The following is an 8,787-nucleotide window of genomic DNA, read 5'->3' on the forward strand; positions in this document are numbered from 1 at the left end:
TGCAGCCCAGTCTGGCCATTCTTGAAAGGAGTCATGCACATACAGAGTTAATTAATAGGAAATCCCTTTGATACTTCTTGGTTATCCACATGTTATTAAACTGTTTTCTGGATCATTGGTCTAACATAAGTAAGAACATGCTGTCAAGTCGATGTATTGCCCTTTAACAAACAAGAATTATCCAATACCTTTTTTTAAAGTTTAGATGCATTTTACTTTTTTTTTTCAAAGATGTATTTTTTTTTTTTTTTTTTGAGACAGATTACAGAAAGAGTTAGAGACAGAGAGAGGTCTTCTATCTGCTCGTTCATTCCCTAGATGGTCGCAGTGGCAAGAGCTGCACTGATCCGAAGCCAGGAGCCAGGAGCTTCCTCCGGGTCTCTCACGTTGGTGCAGGGGCCCAAGGACTTGGGCCATCTTCTACTGCTATCCCAGGCAATAGCCGAGAGCTGGATCAGAAGAGGAGCAACAGGACTAGAACCGGCGCCCACATGGGATGCCCGCGCTCCAGGCTATGGCCTTAACCCGCTGTGCCACAGGGCCGGCCCCGCATTTTACTTTTTGACAATTATTTTTCTTAAAAACAATGTCTCCACTCCAAGTAAATCATGGTCAAAATAAATGAAGAGATCAAGACAACATCAGTCCCATTTCTTGTAGCAGCCAGTTCTGATGAGCACTGACAGTTCCAAAGTAATTGCCAGTTTTGTTAACATTTTTCCATTTCTAAAGCATCCTTAAAGAAAATCATGAATGGGGCCACACCTTCCTCAGGGTAGTCTAGCAGAGCAGCCATGCCATCTGGATTCACGTTTTCACCAATATTGAACTGGTGGTTTCTGAAATCAGCAAGGATGTGCTTGATTTGTTCCGCAGCCCCTGTCGCAAAAGGTTTCACTCTTTCTGGTCTCTGTTCAAGTTTGCCTTTCATTGTTTTTATGTAATCTTTAATATACTATTGTAGGCTTCTTTTGTGAAGCGGCTTTCCTGCAGGTGATGGTCTATGACAGCATCAGCACCAGTGATCACTGTGCCTTTGGTACCACTGCCCTCAGGGCCATCGGCAGAGGCATCTCTACCAATGAGCGATCACCAGTGTTACCCTCTGTCCTACTGCTCAGCCTCCCTTCCACCTCCCGGCACAGTCTGACCACGAACTCGCGGATCTTGTAAGTGTCGGAGACCGTCTCATCGTGACTGATGACGTCCGGGTAGATAATCGTGATGGCGGCTGGAAGGAGACGCGGATGGCGGCGCTGGCTTGGCAGGAGCCTGGAGCTCCAGCGGGAACGCGATGCAGCTGGAGTAGCCCTCGCGGGAGAGGGGGGTTGTAGGAGGTAAAAAGCTCCAATACCTCTTGACGTGTCGTGGATGCCACTGACATAATGTCTACGGCTGTCTATAGAAAACTCCCTTTGCAAAAAAAAAAAAAAAAAAAAAAAAGAGTAGTTGTAAAACAGTCGGGAATAATTAAAGAATTCAGAAATCTCAAGAAACTTCAAAACAATTTTTCATTTAAATTGAAAATTACAAACTGAAAATTTTAACTAAAAATAAGAAAATTTAGTTAGCAACCTATGTAGAAAAAATTTAGTTTCTAAAAACATTTTTTCTTTGAGATGAATTTATAGAAACTTTAGGTCTATGATTTCCTTTATCTAGTTGAGTGATGAGTGGACTTGTTTTGTTCCCCCTGTCTCCTACCCAAGGAAAACAGAAATACTCTGCAATAGAAAGAAGCTGAAGAATCTACTTACTGCAAAACACTTTCATTTTCAAGTTGATAGTGATATGCTCAATATCTATTTTTTCTATAAAAGTTTTGAAAATAAAAAGACAAACTTTTATGCTGAAATTCAATGAGAATGCATGTGTAAACTAACATGCATTCCCACATTTTATCTTTTTTGATTTTTAAAATTTTGCTTTACATTTTGTTTTCTTTCATTTTATTTATTCAACATGCAGAAGACAAATTCAAATTTTTTCATCAGGTAGTTAACTGCCCAAATGTCTGTAATAGCCTGGGGTTGGGCCAGGCCTAACTGAGGAGCTCAATCTTGGTCTCCCACAGGGTTGACAGGGACCTAAGCACTTGAGCTGCCATCTGTGGCCTTCCAGAGTGTCCTTTAACAGGAAGTTGAAATAAAGAGCGTAGCCAGGATTCAAACTCAAGCACATTGATACAGGATGTGGATATCACAAATTGCTTCTTAACTGCTGTGCCAAATGCCTGTTTGTATTCCCTCATTTTTTTAAAATTTAAATTTTATTTAAATTATACAAATTTCACGTACATACAGATTTAGGAACATAGGTTACTTTCCTCCCTCCCACCCATGCTCCAGCCTTCTTCCTCCTCCCTTGACCATTCCCACTCAATTTTTACAGAGATCTGCTTTCAGTTTACTTAATGGTGGTAAGATTAACCCTACACTAAATAAAAGAATCCAACAACAAAACAAAAAAATAAAACAAAACAAAAAAAAACCCCTTTTCCTCAAAAGAAGAGGCAAGGGCTGTAAGTAATCACTGAATCTCAAAATGTCCACTTCATTCCATAGTCCTACATTTTAAAATTCTTTTAGAAATCTCTAAGAAAGCAGAGTACATTAAAAAGTCAATGTACAGCTCTTCAGTTGTTTTGGTTATAAAATTGTAGTCTTGCCTTCTTGAAATTAAATAGAACCATATAACTTGTTACATCCACTCATCTGTCAGCTAAAATAGAATATTACAAAACCAGTGACAGTCACACATGAATTTAATTGAAAATGAGAGGCAAGGCAACCGGTCAGGACCGACACTCCTTACCAGAGTGTGGCCCTCAACAGTGAGTTAGTTACACAGCTTTTTATAGTATTCTGTTCACTAGAGCTCACAATTTTAAACTGAACCCATGTTATGCAGTGAACAATTTAAAAAAAAAAAAAAACAGAATATGGTTGTAAGATAACAGTTAACAATAACAAACCCAATAACAGAACCAAGATATGGTTTTAAGATAACAGTGAAGGACATACTTCTGTCAACCTAGTTCCTGGGAATTTGGGCCCACATAGTTTCAGAAGATACACCCTTAGCCTTTAATGAGCAAAGCTAATATATACAGAAGCAAAAGGTCTGCAATTAGCTTTTAGCCACACTCACTCCATTTGGATTTTGACTCTACAAATTTACTTTGGCAAATGAATTGTGAGAAAAATTTGTGCCTGGTGTGCATGAATTCTCCTGTGCATAGTGCTTTTCTCTCAATGGCCTTGACCATTGCAGAGATGGGAGTCAAGGAACCTCCATCAGCCTAGGTCCCTTTGTGACTATGATTAGCAATGACACAAATCTGCTAGAGTCGGCAAAAATATAGGGCACTCAGCTATATTTACATTTCAAATCAACCAATAGAGGTTAGTATATGTATATCCCATGCAATATTTGGTACATTTGGAACATATTTATTGTTTATCTGAATTTCAAACTGTACTACAAGGCTTGTCTTTTATCTGATAACTCCACTCCTAGTCTCATCCTCATCCCTAGACATGTGGACTTTGTAAAAAATAAATGGATTGAATCAAACCATTAAGCTGTAGCATTATTTGCTATTGCTGCTCATCATGGGGCAGCAGGTCCAATAGAGCTCCTCAGGGCTACCCTGGGGAGCTCAGGGGCCGAGCGGGATGATGAGTGTTGGAGGCAAAGGAACCACACCAGAGCCAGGAGATCAGTCAATGCCCAGGGCACAGCCGGGTTCTCAACTTTATTGGGAGGGGAGGAGCTTTTATAGACACAGAAAGAGGGTTGCCCAGGGCACAAGGGAACCGAGCCAACCAGCTGAAAGGTAAGACAGGACATGAGCTGGGCATGCCCTCAAGGGCCTATCACAGCTGAGGACACATACTGTTCACGAATATGTAAGTCTCCTGTCAGGTAGGTACCTCCCCTGGGGGCCATCTTAAATTGTTGGAAATGCTGAGTCACTGGGATGTGGAAGTGCGGCAAACTCGAGCAAAGGCTTAGCGGCCTTGTCAAGTGAAGGCTTAGCAACTTTGTTTCCTTTTTTATTGGAGCCCCTCCCCGCCTGCATGCTATTGCATTTTATCTACTCCATCATCTATGACCAAACTACCCTAAACGCACCCAATCTTGTCTTATTGACTCCATCTTGACTAAATACAATACATTGCTCTATTACATGCCGTGCTCTAGGAATTACTCCATTTTTTGTGCATTCAATAACTTATCTTGTAAGTTTATGTACAATCTCTGCTATTTTAAAAATAATATTCAAAGTTTTGTGTTAAATATGGAAAAATGATTCTAAGGCTTTCCACAGGTAATTATGGGCTTCCATTTCAAGGAAAATAAATGATTTTCAGATCAAGGAAATGATATTTCTAATCTGTAGGTGACAAATGGATATTTAAAAATATTACTGAGACTCATACAGGCCTTCTGGGGTTTGTAATTGAATTCACAACAAATAGTTATAATTGTAATTCCAGATGGAAGAAAGAGAATGAGTTCAGAAAGCAGGGATCTTACCCAAGGATAGCTTAAAAGTATATGTTGAATAAACAGGAAAATCTTGTTCAGCCCAGAAAAATAATTGCCCTATCAAAATTTACTCAGATTTAATGCTGTGATCCAATATTCTCAGGTCTCTGCCTCCTGACTTTCGGTACACAAGAAGATGGTGACATCTGACCTCATCTGTATTATTTTGTATTCCTCACACTAAGTAACATTGAAATGTGATTTCATCTAACTGCTTCACAAGTGTTTGGGAAGCAAAGACCTTCCTACAAATCTGGAACATGGAACAATTTGACCTCTGCTAATCGATTCCTATTTACTAGAGGTGGCTTTTATCCTTTCCAAACACAGAAAATTTTATTTCCTCCTGATAGGAAAGCAAACAACATTTTTCAAGGGGGATGAAAACTTAGAGTCAAAAATTTTCAAATATTTTAAGAAATATGGAATAATGCCCTCTCAGAATCAGACCTATTTTTAATAGTTGCTGAAGTCAGTCATCCTGTCTGGTAAAACACCTATTGAATGAGTGTCTTTCAAAATTGTAGCGGATCTCCATGGGAGTCTAGCATGATTCAATTCCAATGAGAACATAGGGACAGTTCTGTATCAAAAGCTGCCGAGTATAAATACAACTATCAATTTTACTCCAGAAAATGGCTGCTACTTTCTTAGATTCAGATTAAAGAAAATACAACCTAAAGACAGCTGTCTCCCTTAAAAAAAAAAATCTATTCCATTTTTCCATATCCTACTGTTTTGGACTAACTGTATCTCTACATATTTGAATGTATTTGAATACAATATAATGATTGTATTTTAATAGGAAGGGAAGAATGAATATGTCATTAAGTCTCATACTTTCCCCAAGCAATTTATTAAAAGGACCAAGATGCAGTTTATTATTGAAATGTATTTCTCTCTAACTGTAAGTGTGTTATTTCTCCATTTTCAGAGAAAAGTACATGTGTATTTGTTACCGGGGAAATGGTCAGCATCATCAAGATATCATTAGCTAAGAGATTTTTTGTTTTTCTCTTCCTCAGGACAAAAATAGACTCTTAAGTACATTTCTTCACAAAACTCTGTTTGATATTTCTGAATTCTGACTGGGTGTGCCTACTTTTTTGTTCATTTTGGACCTTTTGGAAGAAAAAACTCCACATATTCTAAACTTTCAGATACAGTGATTTCAGTATATTTTCTTTGGAATTTATTTTTTCTCTGTTTTTTAAAGATCCGAAGTGAGACACATATCATTTTACAACCCGCTTTTGTGTTTCATGAAAAATTGTGAACGTGTTACGATGCATACATGTTTCTATAATGTACTCATTTCTATTTTGTAGATGCACTATAATTTTATAGATAACTATAATTTATTTATTGTTTTTTGCTTTAAATTTGAAGTTTAGAGTTTACGGAGAGAGAAGGAGAGACAGAGAGAAATCTTCCATCTGCTGGTTCACTTCCCAGAGGGCCACAACGGGAAGGGCTGGGCCAAGCTGGTCAGGAACCAGGAGTTTCTTTAAGGTCTCCCATGTGGGGAGTAGGAATTGAAACACTTGGGCCTGCTTTTCACAGGCCATTAGCAGGGAGCTGGATCAGAAATGGAGCAGCCAGGACTAGAACCTGTGCCCATTTGGGATACCTGTGTCAAAGGCAGCAGCTTTACTTGCTATACCACAATACCAATATCTATAATATATTTCTTAAATTCCACACTGCAGAATATTTACAGAGTGCTAAATTTATGAAATGTACTGTACAACCAAAAACATCAGCACATAAATCCTCTTCATATGCATACTATAAAGGAACTAACCAAAAGATATTCAATAGCTGTTATCTATGGGTATGCACAGGTTAAAAATTTTGATTTGTATTCTATATCAACAATTAAACGGTTGGAAGCAATTTAAATTTCCAATTTATAATGAAGGTATTCCTTTATCTACATTCCCCTCAAAATTGGTTTTCAATTTTTCATTATTGCATTTGTTAATATGTTGAGATAAAATGTTACTGATGGTGATTTCTAATGGTTGATTACTTATGAAGTTGAGCATTTCTTGTTCATGTGTACTTTCTATTTAATTTCAGAATGACCTAAGTATATCTTCACTGTTTTTCTTATTGATTAGAAACAATATTTTCACATTAAGAATATTGACTTTTTCTCATATCATGGTGATTTTCTCCAAATTTATTGCTTGTATGTTGTTTCTATTTATGATGATTTTAATTTATAATATTTAAACATTTTATCCAAGTAATTCATAAGAGTTATAAGTAATCATATAATTCAATGAGCAATTAAGATTAAAAAGTTTTCTCCTGAGGACTCACCAACCTTTTAAATCTATTCTGATTCTCATTTTTGCCACCATAACTCTGTATAAATAATTCATTCCTTGATTTCTTTATTTATAAACTTTATTTTTTAAAGATTTATTTATTGATTGATTGATTTCAAAGGCAGAGTTATAGATACGCAAAGGCAGAGAGAAAGAGAGAGAAAGAGAAAACTTCCATCCGCTGGTTCACTCCCCAAATGGCCACAGCGACCAGAGCCACGCCAATCCGAAGCCAGAAGCCAGGAGCTTCTTCTGGGTTTCCCATGTGGGTGCAGGGGCCCAAGGATCTGGGGCATCTTTCACTGCTTTCCCAGGCGATAGCAGAGAGCAGGATTGGAAGTGGAGCAGCCAGGACTGGAAGCAGTGCCCATATGGGATGCTGGCACTGCAGGTGGAGGTTTTACCTGCTAGACCACAATGCCAGCCCCTATTTATTTATTTATTTATTTATTGACAGGCAGAGTGGACAGTGAGAGAGAGAGAGACAGAAAGAAAGGTCTTCCTTTGCCGTTGGGTCACTCTCCAATGGCTGCCGCGACCGGTGCGCTGCGGCTGGTGCACTGCGCTGATCTGAAGCCAGGAGCCAGGTGCTTCTCCTGGTCTCCCGTGGGGTGCCGGGCCCAAGCACTTGGGCCATCCTCCACTGCACTCCCTGGCCACAGCAGAGAGCTGGCCTGGAAGAGGGGCAACTGGGACAGAATCCGGCGCCCCAACCGGGACTAGAACCCGGTGTGCCGGCACCGCTAGGTGGAGGATTAGCCTGTTGATTAGCCACAATGCCAGCCCCTATTTATAAACTTTAAATAGTAACTACTTTCATTACCTTGTTGGAGACAGTTCAGATCACTTATATTTTCCCTTTTCTTCCTCTTTGCTCTTCTTAAGGATTGATAGTTACATTATTATTTTTATTTCCTCTTTTTTGAATTCTTTCTTTAAATAATAACATTTCTATCTCTGTTATTTTCCCCTCAACTTTATTCACTATCTTAATTCCCCTCCAGGTAAAATGAAATGTTAGCAAACCCACACATTCCTTAAATTTAAACTATTTTTTTAAAATTGATTTCATTTATTTTGAAAGTCAGAGCTACATCTGAGAGAGGGGAAATCAGAGAGGGGAAGAGACAGAGAGAGAGAGAGATATTCCATCTGCTGGTTTACATCCTAGATGGCCATGGCTGAGCCAGGCCAAAGTCAAGAGCCAGGAGCTACATCTGGGTCTCCCAAGCATGTAATACATCTCTGTTACTTTTTCCAGGCCACTACCAGGGAGGTGGATGAGAAGTGGAGCAGCTGGGACACAAACCAGCAACCATATATGCCAGCATCACAGGCCGTGGCTTTTCCTGCTAGTCTACAATGCTGGCCTCTGTTGGGCATTTCCTAAAACCTCCATTACAATATGGCACCTGGCGGATGTTCGAGGGGCTTGTCTGTGACTGCTCCAGTTAAGCTACTTAAGATCAGACCACTGGCGGGGATAGGTCCACTTTATTTCCGGACACGTGGACAGTGCATGATCCCTATACTTTGCTTAAGATGCCCCTGTGGGTGGTCCACCCATGCCTGCATGACCTTTTCGCTGATTGGCTCCCCTGCTGCACATGTCTTTCATAAGCTTTATAAGCCTGTACACTTCCTCAATAAAGTAGTTCCTGCTTCAACAGAACTCATGGATGCTTGCTATGTGTTTGACCCGTTGACCTTACTTCTGTTTGCCTGTTGGTTCACTCCTTAAGTAGCTGTGAGGCTGGGGCTCGGTCAGACAGAAACCATGAGCCAGCAGCTTCATCCAGGTCTCTCATGTGGGTACAGGGACCCAAGCACTCGGAACATCTTCTGCTGCTTTCCCATTAGCAAGGAGCTGGTTCAGAATTAGAGTAACCAGGGCTTA

At 39.6% G+C, this 8,787-nt stretch overlaps 1 pseudogene; it reads right to left on the reverse strand.

The window, feature by feature from the left end:
* Positions 1–709: 709 nt before the first annotated feature.
* On the reverse strand, positions 710–3,951 carry LOC133770941 (translationally-controlled tumor protein-like; annotated as a pseudogene).
* Between the last annotated feature and the right edge of the window lie 4,836 nt (positions 3,952–8,787).

Source organism: Lepus europaeus, chromosome 12 (assembly GCF_033115175.1).
Source record: "Lepus europaeus isolate LE1 chromosome 12, mLepTim1.pri, whole genome shotgun sequence".
Taxonomy (NCBI): domain Eukaryota; kingdom Metazoa; phylum Chordata; class Mammalia; order Lagomorpha; family Leporidae; genus Lepus; species Lepus europaeus.